Genomic DNA, 19,948 nt, shown 5'->3' with positions numbered 1-19,948 from the left:
ATTCAATCTTACTTTTTAATGTCGGTTAATGAACTTTAATTTGGAATTTCCTTTCATCTCCGGAATATTACAAAGGCTTTAAGGCCGCTAATTAAAGCACATTAACAAACGTTACCACGCAAATACTAGTATTATGTGTAAATTAAGGCGCGTTTATAATAACTTTTAATATAAACATACGGTTAAAGTTTTACATTAGCTTTTCAAACAATATTTTCGAAAACAAAGTAATTTCTAAACAGCAACCAAAATTAACGTGAACTCACATAGAATGAGTTAATAAAAGTTTTGAACATTGTATTTAATTACAACTTCAAGAGCTAAACCATTCAGTTCTAGGATTCAACAAAACATAATTAACGTGAATAATATTTAATCCAGATACCAAATCTTTACCTATAGGTCATTTCATTCACGAAGACGCGTCCCACCATTTTTGAGCGGGCTGTTGCAGGGTATGGCAGCTATCTGATTGCAACAAGATTCCCCAGGCCCGTTCCGTATGCGCCGAAGAAGGTCACCGCGGGTTTTGGTTGGTATGCCGGTGTAGGGTATACAGGGGTTAGTGTCTCAGTGCAATGCTCGCTCGGATGATGTTATACTCCCGAGTGTCGACCTTAGGCCGTAAGCCCGGTAAAACCAACATAACCATTCCACTCACCCTTCAAGTGTGGTAGCGATAACGCTGTTTTTTATTCCCGCGAAAAAAAAATGGTGTCGCGGTGTAAGGGGCTAATCAAGTCTGACCCATGATGCTATCTATTGTTGTGTACGTGTGTACTCATGCTCCTCACCCACACTTAACCATCAGGGAAAGTAGTGGGGCGCGTCTTGGTGAATGAAATAATCTATAATAGTTAATAACTCTAATAAAAATACACAGACAAACTCTGCTGCAAATCGCATACATACTTAGTCACTAGGTTCTTAATGACAGCTAACTTTAGATTGTATTGATGGCGTATCTGTTTGAATAGCGACTCCGCAAATTTCATGTTTCTAGTGCCTGCTAAATAAACGAGTAATACTGAGTGAGAAAGCGCGTGCCAACGCGTTCCTTCGAACATCTTGGAAATTGCTTCGAGCATAGATTTTGTTTTTACATTGGGACAATTGGATTAAAAAAAATTATACCAAAATTAACACTGGAATAAAATTACACATACGTAGGAAGCACCCCTCATTTTTGGGATAGGCAAAAATGAAATACACCCACATTAGGCCAGATAGTTCGACCGCACAAAGATTAAAAAGATAAATCATTCTTCATAACTAGAATCAACTATGATGGAAGCAAAGACAAATAAATACACAATTGTTAATATCAAATCTACAATTTCTTTCTCGGAAACCGATCACTGCCGACCAAGTTTTTCGAGAGAGTTATTGGAACGATTCGAACTTTTAAATTGTTTTAAAAGAGTGTAGAAGTATTCTAAGAAAAACAATTTCATTTTGACGCCATACGAAAATGGCGCTTATATAAAAGAATGTTAAATCTCTAGCTAACAAAAAATAATAAATAAAACAATGATTAAGTAAGACTAATTTAAAAAAATCATATTAATATCGGCATTATATCCGCGTAAGTGTAATAACACTAAACTCTTCATCCTAAACTTTATCGCGATTATAATTAAAGTCTTACAATAATTGCGCGGAGAAATATGAGATTTAATCCGTTTAAGATAATATCATTTACCATATAAGACGACGATAAAGGTTCACTTTTATTTTATTTGTGGCTTACCTCTTCTCTATTGAATACGGACGGCTGGGGCGAGACTGAATGCCTTTTAATGGGTTGACTACGCATTAAATTATTATAACTTACATGCCTCCATAACAGTTCCGTCGCCTGGCAAGCGTAGGAGGCGACGATCATAAAAACGGATTTAATTTTTATCATATAATAGGTTTGAGCTTCTCTCGTCGTAAATTTCGCTATGACAAAATATTTGATGACTATTTATTGAGATATAAACGCAATTCTTAAGATGTAATCTCCGGTGATCGGTTTAAGTCAATAACACCGTTATTCTCATGTCCACGTAAAGGGTTTATATGTATATTTGACACAGAATTACGTAAAAGAAAATGTTAAACCTTTTTATAAAGAATATAACTGTTCCCATTCTAGAGTCCGAATAAAACGTAGGTTATAGCATTCAGCAGCTATATTTTTGAATGTTCAATTATCAAGAATACTGTAAAATTATTTAAATTAATGATTTGGAACACTAATTATGCGTGATCCGATACGCTCTAGCCTTTAATACATGTCTTAATGATTTATTGATCGTGTGCCCATATAGAGTGTGGGGAAATATAGAGTCCAATCAAATTATACGCATAAGTAATCCTAACCAACCGTGGCCAAAAGATCATTAATAAAAATTTCGTAAACGGTAACCAGTTCCGCTGTGAGTTGTGACTAAGCATTACCCGAATCACCCATAGACGCATGGAGTTGTAAACTCGACACCACGAAGCCGACGCGCACCTAAATGGACTCACTTCCCATTTTGCCTTTAACGGGACATTGTCAGAATGTTAACGCATCATTGTCATGTCACAATTTTAAAAAGGTTTTTTAGACGGCCGGCACTCGGTAACAGTATGTTAATATCGTAGGACGGTCGCGGCTGACGAAACACATGTTGGTACTGCTATTGTTAAAAAAATTCGAAACCGACAAGCAACAGGAATTCGTTGATAACATCGACAAAGGGCGTTTTACACCGTGTTGGGTACCCACAGGGTATTTACGACCTAATGAATAAATACCTATTGAATATTGCTGCCGTAAGTTACTCATGCATAAAATTTACGGCCATAATTAAATAGACCTTGTCAACAAAATTCAACGAAGATTGTTGTCACTGGAAATAAAACGGGAAAGTCTAATCGTCGCGGTAATCTGGATAATTTATGTCGTCTTTATTCTGGATTTGCGAAACTGCGCCATTATTAAGACTTTAAACTAATGGAACGTAAGGGATTTTGATCTTAAATTTAATGTAACGTATTAAAAATTCCGAAACAACGCACCAGACTCGAGAGGTTTCCAATTTCGCTACGTTTCCAGTGGCATTTCTGCGTTGTAAAGTTGAACGGAATTTGAAAAAGCAAGACCGTATTCCAACCGCGGAATAAAGTTAGATCACGCTTGCACTCAGCCAGTACTTTTAACTAAATTGAAGTTGCGGGCAAAGAGTGCAGGGCGATGCACGTGACGTGTGGGTACGTCTGTCCGTCTGTACTTACGTGAGTGGATTGCGGGGGCTCCTTAAGCCTTATCCACAGAGGTCGCAACGATCTTTGGATGTATAAACGTGATCGGCTGCTCCGTGAAACAATAGGTAACTTGGCAAAATATTGCCAAGTTAAAGTCCACCTTACAATAGTAAGGTGGACTTTATTTTTCTTTGTTTTTATTGTAATTGTTGTAACAAAGAGATTTTATCAACTATATTTGAAGTAAGTATTTATAGTTAACCATTGTTTATTACGAATTAAATTAATGTAACTATAGTTGTCGCTTTGAGTTCATGAATAATTAAAGTAATCTAATAACAGATCTACATCACGACATTTTTGGTTGAGTAAATATAATTTTTAAAGCTGCAATTGTACTATTAATAACTTATTCAACGTTTTTAAACCACTCTAGTATATTGTTTAAGTTGACTTTAAAAACATAGTTTAAAAACTTGCTTTTATAGGCGTATGCCTACAAAAGCAAGTTTTTTTATACGCATGCACGTCACAAAGGATTACGAATCTTCTAACAAATTAACATTACAAAAACACCATTAGAAAAAATACAACTTCTTTTGTAGCTGACGGTACATGCATATTCCGTATTATTTTGAGGACACTTTCCATGTCGTGGTCGATCGGCATAAGTATTTGCGGTTACATATCATTGCGAGGACTCATCGTAGCTCGCAGGTTAGCACGGCATGCATAAATCCGTTATTAGTTCCAAGAATACGTACACATCTATAAAGTTGAAGAGTTTGTTTCTTTGAACGCGCTAATCTCAGAAACTATTAAACCGATTATAATTTCTTTTTCACTAATTCTTATGCCGAGAAAATATAAGCGGGACTCTTATCCCGAAATTTAAGACATACGGGCGAAGCCGCGAGAAAACGTATATTATATAAACAGTTTAAAACCTTTCATCAAATTCATATAAAAGTCAGTACAGAGTTCATAAACTATTACAGTCATATTTTGTAACTAAGACAGGATACTAAAAAGGAGAGTTAGTATTAATAACTATAGAATTAACTAGGTAAGATAAAAAATATGATAATATTTGTCTAAAATCAACTTAAAAACTATAGAGATTACATCATTTCTTTATAATCTACTAGCTTCCGCCCGCAGCTTCGCCCGCGTGGATTTCGGGTTTCAAAAATGGAGAAGGTGCTCAATTTGTCGGGATGTTTTTTTAATTTATGGTGGTATGCAGGTGGTCCGATTGTCCGGTCAGGGTCTGATGATGGGATCCTGGTGAAATCGAAGGAACTTTTAACCATTAAGGTTGCACACGAAATGACGGAAGCTTAAAAATGGAGTAACTTCTCCCGTTTTCCCAACATTTTCCATCACTGCTATGCTCCTATTAATTGTAGCGTGATGAAAAGTATACTATAACCAGCTCAGGAGTATGAAAAATAATTGTACCAAGTTAAGTTAAAATCCGTCGAGTAGTTTTTGTTTCTATAACGGTTATACAGACATACAGACAAAAATTTTACTAATTGCATTTTTGGCATCAGTATCGATCCCTAATCACCCCAGTTATTTTGGAAATATATTTCATGTACAGAATTGACCTCTCTACAGATTTATTATAAGTATAGATATGCAAAAGTAGCTCAAAAATTGTCCATAACGAAAACATGCATTTTAAAGTAAAACAAAAGAAATAATATCGTGAAGCCAACCAAATAACTAATGATATATTAAATTTTGTGACTGGTTCAATTTAGTCGGGTCCGCGATATCACTTTTGTTGAGTTTCAGAACGCAACATTACATTATTATATTCTGTGCTCCAACGCACACTGCTTTGATGTTAGGAACACACCTACATTGCTTAGACAACAGTGAACTTTATGCAATAGCAATAAAGCTCAAATTGACTCTACGTATTAGTTAGAAAACGTTTGTATGGGAAATAGAAAAATGCTGTTTTGAGGATTTTCCCGGCAATTATTCGAATTTTTCTCACCTTTGAAACCTTCCCTAGACCTCCACGAATAATTCAAGACCAAGATAAGATAAATCCGTTCAGCCGTTCTCGAGTTTTAGCGAGACTAACGAACAGCAATTCATTTTTATATATATAGATTTAGAATTAATTCGGCAAAAATACATTTTTCATCTCATTTACACATACACACAAAATTATTGATTATTTAATAATAATTAATTGTATAGTTATTTATTTATGAATTTATTTAATTCATTATTTAGCTTGTTTTCCTATTTCCAGACCGTAAGAATTTATTCACTTTTAAAAAACAGACTATTTCTACCTTAAACGGCAACGCATCGATGATACATCTCGTATAGTGGATATTAATGGACCGCAAATTACCCACTTACTCACATTCCACCTTTTGCTTATAAAAGAAAAATAAGTTAAAGAATCCAAGTTCGCGTTTAAAAAACACATTTATTAATATGACACTGTAAAACGACCAACAGCATAAGTGGATTTCATAAATTGTTTTTCCAACATTTTACAAATTATATTTATGAATAATTTATAACCTATACAAATACGTTAGTTGCAAAAGCCAAATTATATAAATAATTTCTAAAATGACCTGCCATGAAAGCAAGGGGTTAAAACCTGGATATCTTGATATCTAAAACAAGTTTTTTCACTTATAAGAATTGCGTGACAGTGTTGTTTAATTTTTATTTACACAAACAAATTAACTGAAGCTATATAAATGTACGGGGCGTCGAGTCGCCAGTGCGATAAAATTAGAACCAAGTCTAGGAACTATCAAAGTGATTCATTGGGGGAATAACTCTACGATATGAATCGCTTGTTTATGTGCCCGTTTTGTTAATATAAAACAAAATAAATTCCATACAAAGCGTGATATAGGTACCTATTTAAAAAAAAAACATGGTAAAACCCTTATTAATAATCAACTTCTTTTATTTCATATAATGACTCGATAATTATGATGGTCACAAAGATATATTGTATTAGCTTAAACAAATAACATTTTTCTAGTTTACATTAAGTTTCTTTTAACGCAGAGCCATTCATAGGAAACAATAGAAAATCATTTGCGATTTCTAAAAAGTTTAAATATTATACCCGTGTTTACTTTTACCAATATCTATTCAACAACAAGGTGAACATAAGTTCTGATTAAATTTGTGTCTGCTCAAAAATATCACAAAAGTTATAACAAAAAACAAATATTCATAAAACTAGTTAAACTTATCAGAAGTCTACGTCATAGCGCAACAGACTCAGTTATTGTTAACCTTTTTATAGTATGTTTCTAGAAAATTCCTACAACTACCAGATGGTAAGCTCAGTGAAGTCTAACGGCTCCCTCGGGATGAGTAAGGAAGACAGCGTTCTAAGCCATTTGATACGTCTGAGACGTTTAAAATTCTCCACTTCCAACAAGTTTTAATTCTTTTTAGCACAACCAACATTCAACACAGTTGCATAACATCTCGCCTTTTATTTATTTCAGGGGTATGCAGAGATGTTATTAATCACACCGTCATTTCGTCATCTATGTAAGGTCACATGTGAGGCCTATTTTCGTTGATTGGTCAATTCCAGACTCCTTTAAAATTGAGCATAAAAATCAATATCGCGACCCGAGAACCGAACTCGAGACTGTAGTACGCCAGCTGTTTCGCTACCTAACTAATTGCTTTAGATATCCTATATAAAACTAATTCGAGGAGTATAACGAACCCGTCATTGGCAGTGGATACGGAGCGTGTTGCGCCTTGCTCGTGCTGGCTAATTGACAGACCCGGACGATACCATCGCTATTTTATTGGTATCATTAAGGTGTAAAAAGTTTAGTTTAGAAACTATATTTCTTTATGATTGTGTAGTATTTGGTAGATATTAGAAACCAAATGAATTCTCAATTTTAACAATCATTTCAAATTTAATCCTCAAGAGATTGACATTGGCAGGCGGTCGGTCGTAAAAAGTAAGCCAAATCTCTCCTGCTTTATTATATGTATTGCGCCAACCATTTGTCTTTTAAAAGTCTTCAACATATTTACAAACAAAAGTAATCATTTAACTAATTTATTTTTTAATCATACAACTCCAATTGCGCCATAAAACACCGATGGTGTGAAACCCACATCGCATCACGAACCCATTATAAATTCTATACAATTGTTCTAGTCACGACACGGCTCATTACACCCCTTTACATTCGGTATAATTTTAATTCCTTTATTATTTGCACAAACGACTAATCCGCTGAGTGAGGACTTTAGTAACAGACGACTAAATGTGACTCAGGCCCCATGAGACTGCGAAATTAGTGGAACCGTGTTACTCAACCCCCGACACCCTTGGAGTTATGTAATGCCCGCGTGAGGGTGGGATGGGGGCGGTTTAGTTGCAGCCTGCATGGAGCTCTTGTTTGAAGTTTATTGCGAAGGATAGACACTCGATAAGGTCAGTATACTGATTAACTTTACCTTTGTTTAATTATACTTGGAAATATTATAATAATTTAGTTTAATAGTTAATTATAATACTATCAGAGTGTAGAGCTAGCTTTGCGCATCGTCAGAGTTTTTTTTATGAAGAATTAAGTGTTATGACTGCAGCCTTTTTGCCTACAGTAAAATATTTTAATAATAATAATTACAAAAATATAATCTTATTAAAATAAAATAAATCCAAAGCATATATAAAATAAGCAGCTAAGAATAAATATAACATACACTAACCCGCTGAATATATTGTTACATTTATATACAGGGTGAGTAAACTGTAAACAATTAGGTTTGTTGGCTTTGCCAATAACAATAACATTTATCAAATTACGCGGGCGGGTAACTCCGAGGCGATACTCCAAGGGAGCGACGTACAAAATTGACAAAGCAAGCAAAAGGCTTTCAAGGCTCGCGTGTTGCTACGTGTTTGCATCAGTAATTTGTTTGTTGGCGGCAGCACACGGCTGACTACATTAATGGATCTCTGCTGTACACGCGAGACAGTAGACAATCCAGACATGCCACTCGCAAAACTCTGTAAAATTGTCCGTTGTCTTATGCGGACCACCATCTTTTTCGTGTCATGCGTAATTGAGTAAAGTCATTCAAGTGGACTTTTATTATTTTGTAAGTCGACAGTTCATCGATTAAAGGTTTACAACAATAATTTTATATTGGAGAATCAATTTTATTATCGATACAGCAATGTGACCCTACAGCGCCTTATGGTAAGTAAAGTATGGCCAAGTGTGTGTGACGAGAGACAATTATCCCTCGGCAGTCGACGTAATTGTGCCGGCCTGGGAGTGGCAACTCTAAGAGTGAACTGATTGTAAATAATTAAAGTAATATATCGTCCACATTACGTATTGAAAATCCAATAGCAATATAAGATAAGTGCAATATATTGTATACCACTAATTAGGATTAGCAAATATTTAAAATATGAAAATATTTAATGCGAACAAATATGTAAAAGCATAAATATTAAATCGCATTTGCCTGCGGTACGTGGCAGGTAAAACCAATACATAATTTATCAGACCTCCATTTATTTCTTTCTACCGTGAATTAATATATAGTTGAAATGGTTTAAAGTTATGCAAATAGAAATTATTCATGCTGCAGTCTGCTTTTGCTATTTCTCTATAATTATCTGGCTAAAACTGCTGGCTGAGTTTTCGTCTTATGAATGGAAATGTTTACTGCGAAATACCAGCTTTGTTAGTATGCATTTGGAAAGTTTGTGTACAGACCGTCGTTTCGCTGTATAATTCATTTATTTTTTGGATAGTTTCAACCGAATATTTCGGGTTATATTGTTAATACTAAAACTGTTTTTGTGTATGATAGCCAAAGTAATATTATTCATGATTTTTTTATTAGTTTTGTATTATAATGAAAATTTGAAATATTTAGATTGACTTCATTGAACAACGAGACTTGTGGACTTATTATATCTATCGATATATTACTGTATCTGTATTAAAAAGCCACTGAGCTCGTCTTGGCTTCGCTCACCATAAATATTATCTAATTCAAAAGAAGAATCCCTTTTATTAATGCCAACTAAAATACATTATAGATGTATATTGACGGTTGAAAGCCTAATTGACGTAAGCAACATTTATTGCAACACAAAGTTTCATACATATTTCAAATCAGCACTATTTTCTATGTACTTAAAGGAGTCAATTAGCCTTTCAGCCATAGATATAGTTAATATTATTAAATATATTAGCGTATTAACCTTAGGTCCAGGTTTCAAAACTTCTGAGTTAACGCTACCAGTCACATAAATGTATAAGCCGACCAAACACAAAAGCCACACTCTAATCTCCGTTCCGAAATAAATGGTAATAAAATGAGTACTACCTACATTAGGCGTTTAATACGATAAGTGTCAAATAAAATTTACTTAAGACTTGTGAAACAGGCCCTAATATTTATAAAAACATCAAAGGAATATTTAATTTTTAAAGTAACTCCAGTTCAAAGCCAGATGTGAGGTAGTGAATAATAATAAAATATAAACTGTCGGGTGTTTTTGGAGGTAAGTTAATTGTCGTGTTGCGGAACGCCCCTCTTTATAAATCCATCAACCCGACTAGACTTCTGCATTGCCGTTCCGACTACGTTTCCGGCCACAAGCGACCCATAAACCATATTTTTATGTTTTATTACCTTTTACCCGCGATTAGTTTTACATATTCTATACTCTATGCCATAGACCATAGAAACATGTTTCATGTGAAAAATAACAATAATATTATATACTTACAAGACTACAGTGTGTCGTATATTTGTTCAAAAACTTATTAAGAAAAAATATATTTTTATTCTGATAGAAATAGATTTTATTCTATTTAAGAAGAATGCGACAACTATTTTAGCCGTCACGCCTTATTCCTAGTCATATTACGTTTGCGGAGTTCTTGAAATAAAATTCAGACGTCGTATCCACAAAACTGTTACAACACAAATGTCCTTCGTTAGAGTTTTGTCACGTAATGAAACAACTAACAAAAAGGCAAACGATATCATTTTACGTAGCAAGTCAGAAAATTCTATTCTTAAACTAGTTACTGTTATACGTATGTATATAAAAAAGAAAAGTTGATTATATGATAACGCAGTATATCATTTTTTTTATTATGCATATTTTGTATTTTCTTTTTATTGCTATCAATGACGAGACGAGCTTGTCGTTTATCTGAAGGACCGCTCATAAAAAGTAGAAACACCATCCAACACCTTGAATTACAAAGTATTGTTTGGTATTCCGCTGCGCTCGCGATCCTAAGACATGAGATGTTACGTCTTATTATGTCCAATACTTACACTGGCTACAATGTCCTTCAAACCGGAACACAACAGTGACTAAATACTGCTGCTTGACGGCAGAAATAGACATTGTGGTGACACCAACCCAGGCGGACTCTCGCGTATTCTCATACGTAGATACGTACATAGTCTCTCGACTTGCTACTAAATTATTTTCTAGGCAACGTCTAAACAGACCTATAAGTACACAATATACAATCATTTATAATTAGATTCATAAGGAACCTGTGTTTTCTCGTACACAGTCTCATTAATTAACCATAAGTCACATTCATTACCCTCTATAGTCCGTCAGAAAAGGTATTTCATACCACGTGTAAAGTGAAGTGTTGACTAGTAGAGTAGAGCTTGAAGGCTCGTCTAGCTCATAATTTATTCAGTGTAACCTCAGTATATTGTGGTTTCACGCCTTTAGTATACTCCAAGCTATGATTTATTAAAACACGAATAAGCCGTTGCATTTGTATAATTGTCAAGGAGTATAAAGTGCCTCTTATGTTATGTGCTTTGGTCGAGTGTATAGTCTGTCGTCAAGCCTTATTACCTGGACTAAGTATAAAAAAGATTCGTATTTTCCCTGCTTTATTGTTCGTGGGTTAGCTCTGAAAAGGATTTGTGGTGAGATCTTTAAAAGTATACATTCTATGAGTTTATTTTATTATAGTATTTCTATAAGCGTATAATTACTTTTGAAAGTCATTAACGAGCGCTGGGAGTGAAAGTTGACTCTAAATAGACTTTGTTAAGCCATTGAATGAGATTCTAGATACAGACTTGGTAAATAGCCAATTATTTTAAAGTACACAATGCAAATGTACTTAGAAGGACATAATCAAAAGATTTAAGTCAAAGTTTAAAAAGTAAAATATATCGAAGCGCTGTACGTCGACACGTTTCTTATTTTAGTGTTTTACTTTGAGAATTTCTCGAAATCACTGCGTCATAATAAAGGGTCTTATGAAAGGGAATACTTGAAAAGTTTTCGTAGAATCAAACGCTCCGCGTGGAGTCCCAAGCACCTGTACGTGACTATATCATTAGTGTTAATATAAAATACGGAGATTATTAAACCTGAAGAAGAGAAACCAGAATAACATCGAGTAAGGAGAGCTTGTCAAAGGCAAAAGTTACATTCTGCCGAGACCTTCGCTCAGACAACTTGCCACTTTTATTATAGGTATTTTGCAAGCCCGACCTCCAAGTTGTGCGGAGCTACGAAAAGTTTTATTGAATACAGATAGAATACAGAAAGTGTGAACAATTTGTTCTTATTTACTAAAGAATGTACGATGCAAACTTAGCTTATATTCAATTTGTTCTAGTATATAGAATGGAATAAAATTAAATTACGTTGAAAATTTATTTGCGAGCATAATTAATGTTCTTTAGTAATATATTTTACTTACAAAAATTAACACTAATCTTCTAAAAAATAATAAATAGTATTATTACTTTCCTAATATTTAGAAAAGCTTTGTGTAATATTTTACATTTGGCGTCACAATCTAAGCATTGAATTGAATATATTATGTTATGATTTTCTTATATTACTTTCATACATCACAGTTCATTAACCTATGAGCAAAAACTTGTTATTCAAAAACTGGTATAAATTTTGTGAATTCCAACGTAATGATTATATATCCAATATTATACAACATAGGAATTTTATCGCAAATTATTTATACAGAAAATAATTATGAAATACAGGATAAAATAAACAATAACTAACAACTTCGGTGTTATTAAACAAATAATAATAATTTCAAGCCCCTATTAAGCTGTTATAATTTAGGTACTTCATTTCTAATTATTATAAATTACTAGATAATAATTGCTGATTTAAAAAATACAAATAAGTAATTCTTATAAGGCATATATGTATAAGCTTACAAGGTATAAAACAAGAATGTGGAATGAAAAAAGTTTAACACTAAAATATTCCATTATGGTTGAGGCAGTGGGACATAAATTCGAACTAGCTGTGACGATTACTCAACCCGACACAATGCTTCATTGTACCAAATCACGGTGCGAAGCAAGGAGAGAGCCGGCTCGTAGACACGGGTTAGGCGAACAGTCATACTCCATGTTATTGTCATTGTTATTTATATAAACAAAAAAAACATCCAAAAACTTACTCAACTGTTCAAAGTCAGACATTCGAATTACTTTGACAAAATATACAAAAGGATTTTTTAAAATACTTTTTTACGATATTAAAATTTTACATAAAGAATTCATAATCCGATGTTAAAGTTTTATAAAATTTTGTTTTACGAGCAAAATGCTGTTTGAACATTGCTAGAATAATTTAATGGTGATAATTTTTTAATAATGCTATTACGGGTAGAAAAAGTGCTATTATTTATTAAACTCTTCTTTTACTTTTACAATGTTCTTTATATGTTGATAATCTGGTTGTAGGAATACAAGGCATAAGAATCGTTAACTAAAATTAGTAGCATCAAATTCTTTGAAAAATACACTAATAGATGTATATTTTAATAATTAAAAGCATCAAATTCTTTGAAATAAACCTTGATAGTTGCATGTAATACTTATTCGACACAATGAATCAATCTAAAATAAAAACACAGTGCACCAGACGACCTATCAGGATTATATGGGGAGGATTATAGGATTATAGAGTGCCGCTTCTGACATAGGGTGTCCCGGCTTCAATGATTCGCATTTGTCGCGGGACAATTTTTTTCAACTCTAATTGTTTGAGCCACCCACAACGCTTTGACACTAATATTTTTTAGGGTTCCTTACACCTAAAGGAACCTTTATTTTATCACTTTGTTTACCATCTGTCTATCAAGAGCCTTTTTCTCAAATACTCTGAATACAATACTCAAATATTAAGGACTACGGTCTATTCCAACTGCAAAAATGTATCTTGTAAGTCAACGCGATTAAAATAAATGACCGTATATGTATTATCACAAGGTAATCAAAACTTATAGGATACTTCCCGTTCACCTAGAATCATGAAATTTGGTAAGAAGGAATTTCTTACAATATATTATGTAAAGGAACAAAACCTAAAAACCAATAATATGCATTTTAATAACAAAAATAAACTATTTGTATGAAACACTCGGTGCACGAGTTCAACTCGCAAATGTCCGGTTTTTTCTATTAAAAGTTAAATGCTTCAATTTGTCTTAAGTAGGCATTCGTCAAACATTTTACAATCACACGCGAACATAAAACCACGAACACACTGTTATTAAAAACCGTAAGTGTAACAATTGTTTTTTAGGCAAAGAACTAAATACCACTGTGATAAGAGCGGTGCCACTAAATCTTTAGAGTTAAATACGGCAATTATTCAGAGGAGGCACAACGTTTCATTGTGCGTGTGGCGGCGCGCCGTGGTCTCGCATTCGACTAATATGCCCAGTAAAGGCTCTCATGCTTTGTCATCCGACGTAGAAATTATACCATTTTGATATAACGTATGTGTTTTGGTTTATCTTTTGTGGTTAATATTGTGTCAAAATATTTGAAACGCTATGAATTATGGCCAATCGTTTTTATTCTTTGGTTATTGGTAAAAATAAACTCTGAATATCGACGATTATGGACATAAATCAAAGTATAAATAACGCACACATTATCTTAAAAGATTTTTAGGCAGAAATATACAAACTAGAAAGTAGATTATACATGACAAAGCACAATCGCCATCAGTTGTAAACATAATATAATATATAGGTATATATAATACTAGGAAACCGTAACTTTCTACCAATAAAAATAACTAAGATAATTAACAAAAGCGACAAGACTTAGCAATTTATATGCAGCTTTCCATAGAATCAGTACTATTTTCACACACGCGCGCCTTTTATTCCAAAATGGGTAGGCAGAGGCGCAATTATTGCACCATTTACCGTATATATTCCGACCCATGATGTGATGGCGAGCGAGCGTTTTGCCATAACGGGCACAAATATATTACTCGGTCCGACCTGGGGATCAAACCCGAGACAAGAACTTCAGTCGTAGCGTAACATAACTACGCCACCGAGGCAGCTAATAATTTGTCATAAACCCAACAAATCCCTTTCTCAATCCTTATTCGTCCACCTCAAAGGTCGGGAACGCGTCTTAAATTCATCCATCACTGTGGGTGTTTATGGGCCGTAGTTATCACATACCTCTATTTGATGTAGCACTTGTTATACAAATACCCAACGGTATAAAAAACTACAAATTTTATGTCCCTCTGAAACCAAACTAGAGATTACAACCATAACATTGGCTCCATCATCAGATTTCAATGCGAACAATACCGGGTAACTGCAAATAAGAACGTAAAATCTTTAACACAATTTGCGGTCGAAAGTATTCCAAAGGAAACCAAAATAATAGAGCGTAGAATTTGAAAAGATTTCATTAATAGAATTGGATACTTCCCCTCCGATCGATTCAAAAGATAATGCGCCGTAACCAGAGAAACGTTCCCTGTCTGTTGAGACAGTGTTCGTGCCAATATTAAACTCAGATAATTCACAAAAATGAGCACGAACTTATCTTCGAGATGTTTATCGCATTAATATAATACGGCATTAAGATTACAATGGGCCGGCTCTAAAGAGGCCCAATATAAGGAGCTCAGAGGCCCCGCGTGCTTTGTTGTGAAAATAACTTTATGCCTCAGAAAGCGGGGACAGTATAAAGCAAGTACGGCTTTCAATAAAGCCAATGGCCCTTCTAAGACACGCTATATTCTGTTGTTATTCCATTGTGCAATAATGCAATGTTATTCTAACCTTATTCATGAGCGTTCTGCTAATAATGCTTTATTTATTATTGTATTCAAATTTGGTACATTTATTTCAAAACAAATTATGCCTATCAGCGGTGCTCGACTAAATCAATGACCAAAATCGGTATGACACGCGAACTATAAGTACGCGAAAGCTGGGGAAGGGAACAGAGCCTGGCACAAGCCTGATTGCTATCAAACGGCGCCGCCCTCCTTATACTGCCGCGCAATCGCTACTCCACAATTACAAACAAGTTATTTACAGCCAGACCATACGGGGATAGTTTAAGGTTATTTCCATCTATCGATACACGCACACCGCTTATTTCTCATTCGATTTCATTTATTCTTTTCACCTAACAAGGAAACATAATCTTGGTAGTTTATAAAAGGTGAAGAAGTACCTACGTCTCTTGTTTTATTCCATCATGGCGCGCTTTATATCTTGATGTGCGCGTGTGAGTGAAATCGTAAGCACGATCGACATGAAAAGATCGAATTTATTACTTCATAAGTCATGAGGGTTAAGTAATAATCGTCGACAATGGGCAATAAAGAGTTTATAGGCAGTAAAGTTCGACCCGAGCGCACGTCGGAAGTGAACTGCACGAAATTCAGAATTAAATAGGTGTCTCCACATAAACAGTGCGTGAAGTCACACCTTTGTTCCGTAATGGTTTTCCGACTTGATTACATTCAAATGAGACTACTTTCATGAAGTTGCTTTCGGTGTTATTACTTCCAATTCATGTGATTACACCATTAACACGTACAGTTTACGACTTGATTGACTTCAAATCGCTGATGTTTGTCAAGATAGTCATAAAATATCCCGTCGGTTTGAAACTAACGATGTTTGTAAGAAAATAATTATTTACGTAACACCGTAAAGGTTTTACTTCTATTTTACTGATAAACATAAAATTCGAATGTTATCTCATTTTAAATATAAATGACCGGACTGTTTGCCCACAAGATTGTATTTGGAACTAATAAATTACCAGAATCCCGTTAGTTAACGTTCGGGTTAACAAGACTATTAGTTACAATGTACAGATGTCATTATGTTAATCATAATATTTAATGTGGAAAAAGATTTTGCTGCGAAATGACCGCGGCTTGAACACGACAGTGACTCAACAAAAGCTATTAAGAGAGATAATAAACAATATATAAGTAATTTCGACATGTGAAATGATTCGGTGTTTACGCGGTCTGTTGAAAGTAATTTGTATAAGCAAAAGGGATTGTTAAACAATGGTATTGGCGTAAAGCACACAGCCGTCGGGTATAGCGTTATAAGGAATATAATCTTGCGGGCTTTGAATGTTTAAAATAAACACGGATGGGCCAGGCGCGCCCCTATCATAACATTATTGTTTTGATTGTCCGTACGCTGGACTCGGTTAACCAGAACCTCAACTATACACTTCTTTGAGAAACTTGCTTTGAAATTTAAATGTCTAGTTGAAATCAACTCCGCCTGAATTACTACCAGTAGTTCTTTATGTGAATCTGTTACAGACATAGGTTACTGTTGAATAAAATAGGTATTTTTTATTTGTTAGGCATACTACAGTGAATTCGCTGGTACAATATATTTTATATCCAACCGGATAGCGACCATGGTACACAAGGTGTTAAAACACGCCATAGTGGCCCACTTAAGTGTGTCGTTTCGGTCTCAGCCCGTGTATATCCGGTTTCGACAGGCCGGCATAGTTGTGTCGACGGCCACGGGGTAATCATTTCTCATTAGTCGACATTTTATTGGACCTCAATCCACTAACCATCAGGTGCAGTGTGGTCGCTTTGCCGTACAAATATTAAAAAAAGGAGTACAATCGTCTGGTGTCTCCCGAAATGTTAGTCAAAATGTCATCATTATTAATTAATCATTGGCATTTAAAATACACTTGCTATTATACAATTATTGCAAATTTAATTTTCATTCAACTAAGACCGTGGCAACGAAATCACAAGTTAAACTTTTAATTAGCACATTTTTTATATCTCAAGAAACTTTTCTTTTAATTGTGTAGCACGCAACTACAGCATTGCATCGTATGATTACTTTTGTGTATTTGTCCTTGTAGTATGCATCACGCAATCCAAGTACAACAGCTTAAGTAAAATATTTTTATTTTAAAGGATAAAGTAGAGGTAGAACTAATGTGCGTGTCCACCCTTACTCGTGCTATATCCTTTCCATAGTATGATAGGCGAAAACCTATCATCATATGTCGAATTAGAATTCCAGAAGCTTCACTCTATTCTTTTTAATCGAGTAATTCAAACTAATTTAGATTGCCTGTCCTGGGAGTCAAACACGTTTAACATCACATTCCAACAAGCCGCCACTACGCCAACTACGCGCTAAAAAATCAACATTTCAAGTTAAAATATCTAGGCGTCATGTAATTAATCTACATAAAAATCTATGACATTAACCAGGCTATTAAGCAAGAATATAAAATATTAATAGCAAAAAAATGTTTTGGCAAATGCCTGATCTATGAGGTCCTTGACATTCAACAACCGAATTCATCTAACCTTTTTCTTCGTAGATTCCATCATAAGGTATTTGATTAAATAAAGCGCGCGGTGTCGCAATGGAATGCATTATAACCATCATCCTGTCACAGCGGGCTCGAAACCTTTTCAATCGATAATCGGAACCCAGTCACGAACATTATAAACGGGAAGATAATCGATCAGGATTGATTTAATATGAATTTCGTAATTTTGACGACGTGTCGTACGAATGCCCATGAATAATTAAATACCCGACAAACGAACTGTTTGTATTGATAACTTAAGCATTCGCTGGTGAGTAAACAACACGTCGCGTCGACCGGCTGCATTTTAGGAGCGGATGCATGAGTACACATAATATACTCATACATTTTTATTACGTACTGTCCAAACAGAATACTCGGCCATCGAAAAGCTGGACATATAAGCTAGCAACAAATAAAGGGGTTGCCAACGAAAAGTTTTGCACACGAAAATACAGACCGTGCAAGTTTTCGTCTAGCACAGTCGCCCCTATATCTTACCAAGTTAAAAAAACACAAGTTTTGTTCACCAAATATTACGTGACAGATGGTGTAACACATTTTTCTTACAAACTGACTCTTTATACCGCAGTAATAAGATGTAAAATGCCACACCGGATTGCGCATATTTCATTTTGTAAATATCGTAAAGATTCGCTTACCTGCTTGTTTGTTGTGAGTGAAAAGGGGCCGTCGAGGGTAGACCTTTTTTATCATTGAATTTTATGTGTGGGAATTTTAATGGGTACCCGAAACGGCACGTTCTGCCCTCCACAGCTGAGACGCAGTTGGTGCCGAATCTTCGCGAAACACGTGTCACGTTCAGTCATAAAATGTCAAATAACTCAAACCTTCGGAACACTATTTTTCATACGGCCGACATTTTCCGAAAGTTACTTATTGTTTTAAACTAAAGACAGCTGCGTGTTTTCAATTACGCCAAGATGATTGATGTGCCGATACATAGTATCTTTCTACACTCAAACAAGTTTATCGCTGCAATCGATAGCCAGCCTACTATTAATTTTATCGGAGTAAAGCCGGCACTACCACACGGTGCGGTTAACAAAATGCATCGTCATCTATCTCCCAGCCGCCTGCGAAGGCTCGGCGGAACCCCTTGGAATTACTTCAATCATTTAAAATAAACACAGTTTCTTCAACGTGTAAGGTAGCTGTTGGTACCATCACTGGGCCATAAAACCCGTTGTGATTTATGATACCTTTTGCTTCTCTGGAGTTTCTCAAGCAGTTGGCATGTTTTTATATCGTCGGATGATTGTCATATTCGGTCAATCATGCTTGTCAAGGTTTGCCACAAGAAGAAAAAAGTTCCTGTATCGATATCCGATACTTTTGAACTTGTCCGTGAGTAAATATTATATTATTTATGTTTAACAATAGAAAATGTGGTCAGTAAAGCTTAATTGTAAGTGATTGTATTTTCGTAACCAATTAATAAGAAGCGAGCAATGTTTGAAACAGTTGGAACTTTGGTAAGGAAATTCAACGGGTGGCGCTCAGCAGGACGCCCCAACAATAGCAACCAAATTAAAAGGAACCGTAAACGTTTCGTCTTGAGCCTTGCTAAAATTTATTGCTTTGAGTTTTTCTCTTGTTTCACTTGCTAATGAGATTCGAATGTTGCAGCTGTATTATTCGAGATGTCGGGCTTAGATTAAAAAATCTGACTGCCAGTTTTTATTTGCCGTAGAAAAGTCGTTTTCATCGTGAAATTCATTTTATTTATTTCCAATTTAACGTTATTGATTTTTGCACACAGTACAACCTATATTTAAACTTTTTTATCATACTCGCATAAAACTCGTATGGATTGGTCGCGGAGCGCTTATTGCAACTAATAGGTTTTGTAGGAAAAGAGATCCATGAATTTATATTCTATCTCAATGTTATAAAGTTTGTATTCGATTAAAGGTTTATCTACGCGGGTGGTCCTGGTACTATCCGTGCTATGGAAACCGGGCAAGAATGTAAATTCGCCATGTTTGTT

The sequence above is a fragment of the Manduca sexta genome, chromosome 24 (assembly GCF_014839805.1).
Source record: "Manduca sexta isolate Smith_Timp_Sample1 chromosome 24, JHU_Msex_v1.0, whole genome shotgun sequence".
In the NCBI taxonomy this organism is placed as follows: Eukaryota; Metazoa; Arthropoda; class Insecta; order Lepidoptera; family Sphingidae; genus Manduca; species Manduca sexta.
This window is presented reverse-complemented; position numbering follows the sequence as displayed.